The sequence below is a fragment of the Anas acuta genome, chromosome 2 (genome assembly GCF_963932015.1).
Source record: "Anas acuta chromosome 2, bAnaAcu1.1, whole genome shotgun sequence".
NCBI lineage: Eukaryota > Metazoa > Chordata > Aves > Anseriformes > Anatidae > Anas > Anas acuta.
The window spans coordinates 139,834,893-139,841,346 of NC_088980.1; positions in this window are offsets into that span (position 1 = coordinate 139,834,893).

Genomic DNA, 6,454 nt, shown 5'->3' on the forward strand with positions numbered 1-6,454 from the left:
AGACAGAGGCTGTGCTGACCTCCTCCACAGGATAAAGTCAGATTCTGGTAGAGAAAGCAAAGGTATAAAGAACACAGTGGAATACTGAAATCCATGTGTTTAAACAATGTGTACCTCTTTGTGGCTTCTTCTGCCTATATGTCAAACAGTCCCATTGAGTTTAGCTCTATAAATCACTGTATGTAGATCAGGCTATAAATAATGTTTAATACAATTTTATTTTTCCCTAGGAAATTCAATTTTTAGCACTTTATCAGCATTCAGTTCTGCTGACTTCTAACAAGCCTTTTTGGGGGATTTTTTTTTTTCCTGAGATGGTTTTGGTGGTGAGTGGGAGTGAAAAAAGAAATTCAATAAGCCCAAAGGCAATTGCTGCACTGGCAGTGTGCGTTGCTTTTCATTTTAGAATTGGCATGAAGGCCCTCCAAGTAACACAAGCTGTCTTTTTTGACAAAATTGACACAAATTATATAACAAGATGCAGTCAGATATTGGTGGGGAGGGCGGGAGGAGAGGATTGCGTGAAGTCAAAATAGAAAGCTCATTTCACACCAGGGGTATTCCTTCACCTTACTATTAAATAAAGCACCTTTATCCAACATGCTCCTATGGCACTTTACACAATATAAACATGACTTGAAATGGCACGTCTGTCTGAATTAGGTTCCTCAGTCTATAGTTGGACATACCAATAATAACTTGATCACAAGTGCTTGACCTCTCACGAATTCTGTTTACTTTGTGGGTGGGTGGGGCACTGCAAATTATTACTACCTTTGAGTTGTGTGAGTAATTATAGCTCTCAGAACTGAAACTATATATTCTTTGAAAACACCGGTTGAATTAGTACTAGAAACTAATACCTTACCATGCTGAAAGCCAAAATAGATGAGTGTCCTTGTTTTTCCTAACTTGATTTGAACCTTCTGTAGTCCCATGGAAATTGTCTGACATTTCTCATTTTTGGTAACACTCCCTTTATACTGAAATCATACAACATATTGAACTATATTTTTGGTACTAATGCTTTCCAATAAATGTTTTCAAAACTTTGGAGGCTGTCTGCCTTGAGCGAGTTTCAAATCCTTCAGGCAGTATGCAGTGAGGAATGGAGAGGAAATTACTTGAAATAAGCCTTTTCCTAAATATAAGGTAAGAAAAGCATAACACTAAACAAATAGTCCCTAGTTAGGTAAAAAGTAAACCTGCAGGAAAGAAATAAACAGGTTATTCACTGTTGTATATATTCTCAACAACCAAAATTTCCTCCATTAAAAAAAAAAATTCTTTGTTCTTTCCTGAAAATCATTAGGAGAAAAGTTTTCACATCAAGGAAATTATACATCACAAGGAATAAGATAAGATAGAAGGATGAACTATAGCTTTATGTAGGATAAACTCAGTGTGTAAATTTTGTCACCATTTTTCTTAGTCAAATAAATATATCCATCTGGTGACATGGGAAGAAAAACGTTCCTTAAAGCAGTAAAATTAGTCCCCCCACCCCACATAAATAAATAAATAACTAAAAATTAAACATCATCTGAACTAATAATACCTAGCATTTCTGTGGTCCCTACAGAGTACCAGGAAATGAAAACATACTGAAATAATTAAATTAATTAACATCACAAAACTCAAAAGAGGTGCTTTAAGTGCAGACACAAAGATTCTGTGCTTCCTTTTCATCAGATTAAACAAGAAATCCATGTCAAAGCCATGTAGACGGTCTTAATCCTCTCACATCCAGTCTCGTAGCTTAACCACAAGGTTGATACTTCTCTAAACACTAAGTAAGTGGCATGAGTTTTCCATAAATACTGTAACCTCTGCTCACCAAAGTACATCAAATAAGCGTTCCCAACATGGGTATAAAAAGATTGTTGTCCTAGTAACTTCCATGTATGCTGTCTATGGTCATAATTAGAGGAATACAACCTGTACTCCCCCAGCTCTTATAAGCTGCCCCAGCACAGCTTCCAGCCCGCTCAGGGCAGAGCAGCAGGGCTAGCACCTCTCTGCACTTGTACAGCTCTGGGTGCATTCCCACGCCAAATTCTTCTGTGTATATTGGCTTATTGTAACAAAAAGTTAACCTACTGAGGGAAGCTTAGACTGTGGTGGTGTTAGCACTAAAATTTCTCTTTGTAGCCACCTTAATATAACCAGGTTTGGTAACTAGTTATCCCCAGGAAGACAAGTGCCAACATCACAGCCAAATTCATACACACTTTCAGATTCCTTAAGCTATGGAATATGTTCATACTGCATCATGATTTTACCTGGTACTCAAGTTCAAATTTGTCCAGTGGCTATAACATATGAATGCAAACTCTCACAAAAGAGACATCTGGGGACACAGTGGACACAGAACTTTAGTCCATACTGTTAGAACAGTGGGGATGGGAGAGTGTACTGCCACCACAAAGCCTCCTTTTTTACAGGAGAAAAAGGGATTGTACACATTCTCAATTTAAAATGTCCCTGTTATCGCTTAAGGATGCACTGAGCAAGAAACAAACATCCTGTTTGTGAGGATGTGTTTGGAGTGGAATCAAGGAAGGTGCTGAGGTGCAGCTTATCACCTAGCTCGGGCTGCTGAGGTACCATCCTCTACTTCAACAACTTAAGGCATCCTCTGTGACAATTTCAGTTTCTGTAAAGCATTGCTCATTCTCATGCAAAATGAAAACATTCACCGGGAGGCTTGCAGATATGCGTTTTCAATTATTTAAATTATAATTTATTCAATCAGGACCAAGCAAGGAATTATACAAGCAAGGAAGTTATTTTATAGCCTGTTAGCTTGCTGCTAAGATATGCTAAAGATTAGTTTCATAACTTGGCTCCTGCTGCCAGGTGTCATCCTTTCTTAGGCTAGTGGGCTCACGTATGTGTCTGCAGGGAGCTCATGTGCCGGCAGTTTACCAGCAGTCATCTGTTCTCTGTACTTTATACCGTATAACCTGCTGTTACCCATTAGCCTTGGAAGTCTTTGCTGCATTATTCTGCTATGAGGAGGCAGGTGTTTGTAAATAAAAAAGATGGCAACAAAGAAAGTACACGAAGACAGATACAGAAGGAACAAGGGAAGCCAAATCTTCCCAGCAACAATGTGCCCACAAGTGCTTTTCATTGACTTTCTCCATTTGCTTTCTTCTGATTCCAACAATTCCAGCAGTTCTTGCTTTAGTCCTCACATTGCCAGTTAGCACGAAGGTACAGCATGATGCTGTTTCTGACAACACTGGCAAGGAACAGCCATTCCTTCCCCATTCTTACACACTCCCTGTAGCTTCCCTCAAGCTCACATTCATCCAAGGTCATGGCGAAGTCATAGAAAACCAGAAAACAATACCCAAAAATGGTGGTCACATAAACACCACCACTAACATAACAGAAAGGAATGGACCGGGTCATAAGTTAATAGCTGAGATATTAGCTGAGTAATATCAAAATGTTGCTTGTCTTGCATTTTTTGTTCCACACAGTTCAAAACCCTGAGAAGTTCTTGAAGTGATTTCATTATTTTTATATGACAATAAAAACTGTTCATGAGAAACTTCCCTGATGTGCTGGCAGCAAATGGTGCTCAACAACTAGAGTGTGAGCCTGGCAAGGATTGTGAACTCCTTGGGGGTAAAGCTCTACAGTATGGGTATTTTTGTTTACATCCACATTTACACCTAGCTTGTGTTTAGAGTTGCTGATACTGCAATAAGATAAGATGTAATGGCTTGAAAGCACCAAGTATATATATATATATATATATATATATATACATATATATATATATGAAAGGCTTTTCTTACTTAATATACATCAAAAACAAGCAAGACTCGTTGCTTTCATTTACCAAGAGATACATAGGACAAGGCGCACATAGGACAAGGGGCAGAGAACACTTGAGCTGCATCTCACAGGCAAAGTGGTTCATTCTTCTGTGGGCTCCACAGTCCTGAAGCTGTTTCTTCATCTCAGGACCTCACTGAATGGTGCTGCAGCACCCTTTTGGCTGTGCAAGCTTCTGGATTTCTAACAAGGAAATGAATGACAACTGGCTTTCCACCCGCCACCCTGCCACTTCAGATGCAAGAAGTGCTGAATAATTCTCAGTGGAACATGGTGCTGAATACAAATCGGCAGCACACACCAACCCACAGCAGCAAACCTTCAGAGGATCTGAATCCTCAGTTCTTGCTGGCAAAGCCAGCCACCCTCAGAACACATTTACATGGCCTTTTTTACCACATATGCAGTGCCCAAATACTTCAACATTTAAGATCTCAATGGATTACAACTACTAAAATAGAAAGGTATACAACTCCCTAAACCATATGTATTGCATTCACATAGCTTATGTCAAAACATTTTCTTAACAACTTGATCTGTTATTTTTGTTATATGATACAAAACAGTATTTATTTATTTATTTTAATGAGATGCTGGCATAGTAGTCTTAGGCCTTAAAATGTAGCGATGACTTGGAATAAAGAATAGCGTGTCTGCCTTTCCATACTTGTGTGTTGAAACCTTTATTTTAATGTACAGCTCACAGGCATCTGATTTGAATTTGCCTTCGTCTTGGATATTGAAGTCTACATAACAATTATCAGCTAAATACAGGGAAGGAATGTAACTTGCAGGCTGAAGTTCCTCACACCCTTTTTACACTTATACAAGGTATGAAAAGGAGCTCGTTATCAGAGGTATCACTGTTCCCCTTGATGCTGCCCTCCTCTTGAATAAAATGTTTTGAATGGCTTCTTCAGGTGTAATTTCTGGTGGCATTTTTACAGTAAGAATATAGAAGACTGCATGAAACTATTAAAAATTTTACTTAAAAGAGAAATAACTATTAACATTTTTATTTAAAAGATAAATGAAAATGGCATTTTATTGCCCAGAAAACTAGAGCTTTAGATCTTTTTAAAGAAGGAAAACTAGTCTTTCTAACAAAGAAGGAAAACTTGACAATAAAATGCTGTAAATGCTCAACAAATTTATTGGGTAAACAACAACAACAAAACTATTCAAAAAAAAAAAAAAAGCTCTAACAGGAGCAGTAAAAGATTTCCCCATCTTGAACCTTTCCTCCGTTCCTCTTTTCCCAAAAAAATAGTCTTATAATGTTCTTCCTCTCTTCCCTTTCCAAGGACTTATTTGAGTAGTTACTACAAATATTTTTCTAAAAACAAAGCCAAAACAAGACGCACAAAGTTGATCTTATCCTCATGTAATTTAAAGATGGGAGCACCTATTCCTAGATGTTTATAAAACATCACTACTAATGAGATTTCTAAAGCTTAGTCAATGGAATGTTGTGATGGAATCTGCAATTGTCGTTCTTGAAGTTTCATCTACTGCTAACCCCTCACAACACTCGTGCTCCAGACAGCTTCATCCTTTGGCTGAGAACATGTTTTGCCTTCCCTCTTCTGCTCTCTCTCCCCGACAGATTTCAATCTTAGCTCAGTTATTTTGTTAAGACCTCCTAGGTGCACAACATAAGATGTATTGCTGATACTGCAACAAGCTACATGTATACCGAGCACACTTTCACTCATGCAGCAAAGCAGTTCAGCAAGATCCAGGGCTGAGCATTGCTACAACGCTGACCACAGAATCCCATGAAGGCTCACGCTTTGAGATTTGAGTTGAACAGAATTCTCCTCTAAATAGTCATGCCAGGACATACAGAAAGTAAAGAGGGGGCCATCCAGGCCAGTGAAAGCACACATTTATTTCACCAGAGTCACCTGGGACTACAGCCCTGTACAGCTTCCAGGATGCTAACACCTTGAATGTGGCATTTCCCATTCACCCATAAAAACAGGTGAGATCCATATGATTTAAGAGAATGATTTTGATAATGTACCCTCACAGCTTCAGGACAGATGCACTCCTTGTCAGTGATACAGCCACTTCCACGTTTTATTTATTTATTAAAAGGGACATGAGTAGTCTTTCACAGCTTCCCACAGCAGAGATAACCAGGTGGCTGACAGAAGTAATATGAAGTTACATAAAAACAAACAAAACATTATTCCAAAGTCAAAATTTAAAAAAAATTAGGAACTATTTGCAGCATACTCGCAGGTACCTATGAAGATTCCACCAGTGAACATAGCTTGCTCTGAATTTCTTTTTTTTTTTTTTTTTTTTTTTTTTTTGTAATTTCTGTTTTAGTGACCTGCCCAGTAAAATATTTCTTTTGGAAAGCGGTACCAATTGCCATTTTGAATTCCTGTACTGAAGCCTACCTGACTGCACAATGAAGTCGAAGGCTTCAGTGATCACTGCACTTGGATTGAAATGCTAGGGTGAAAGCAAGATATCACCCCTAACACCCTCAAAAATAAACAGCAGCAGCAAAATTCTGCTGTGTGATTTTTACATCTCCGGTAAGTTGGATAAACTTGACACTTTCAGCTTCCTGGAATGGACCAAAACT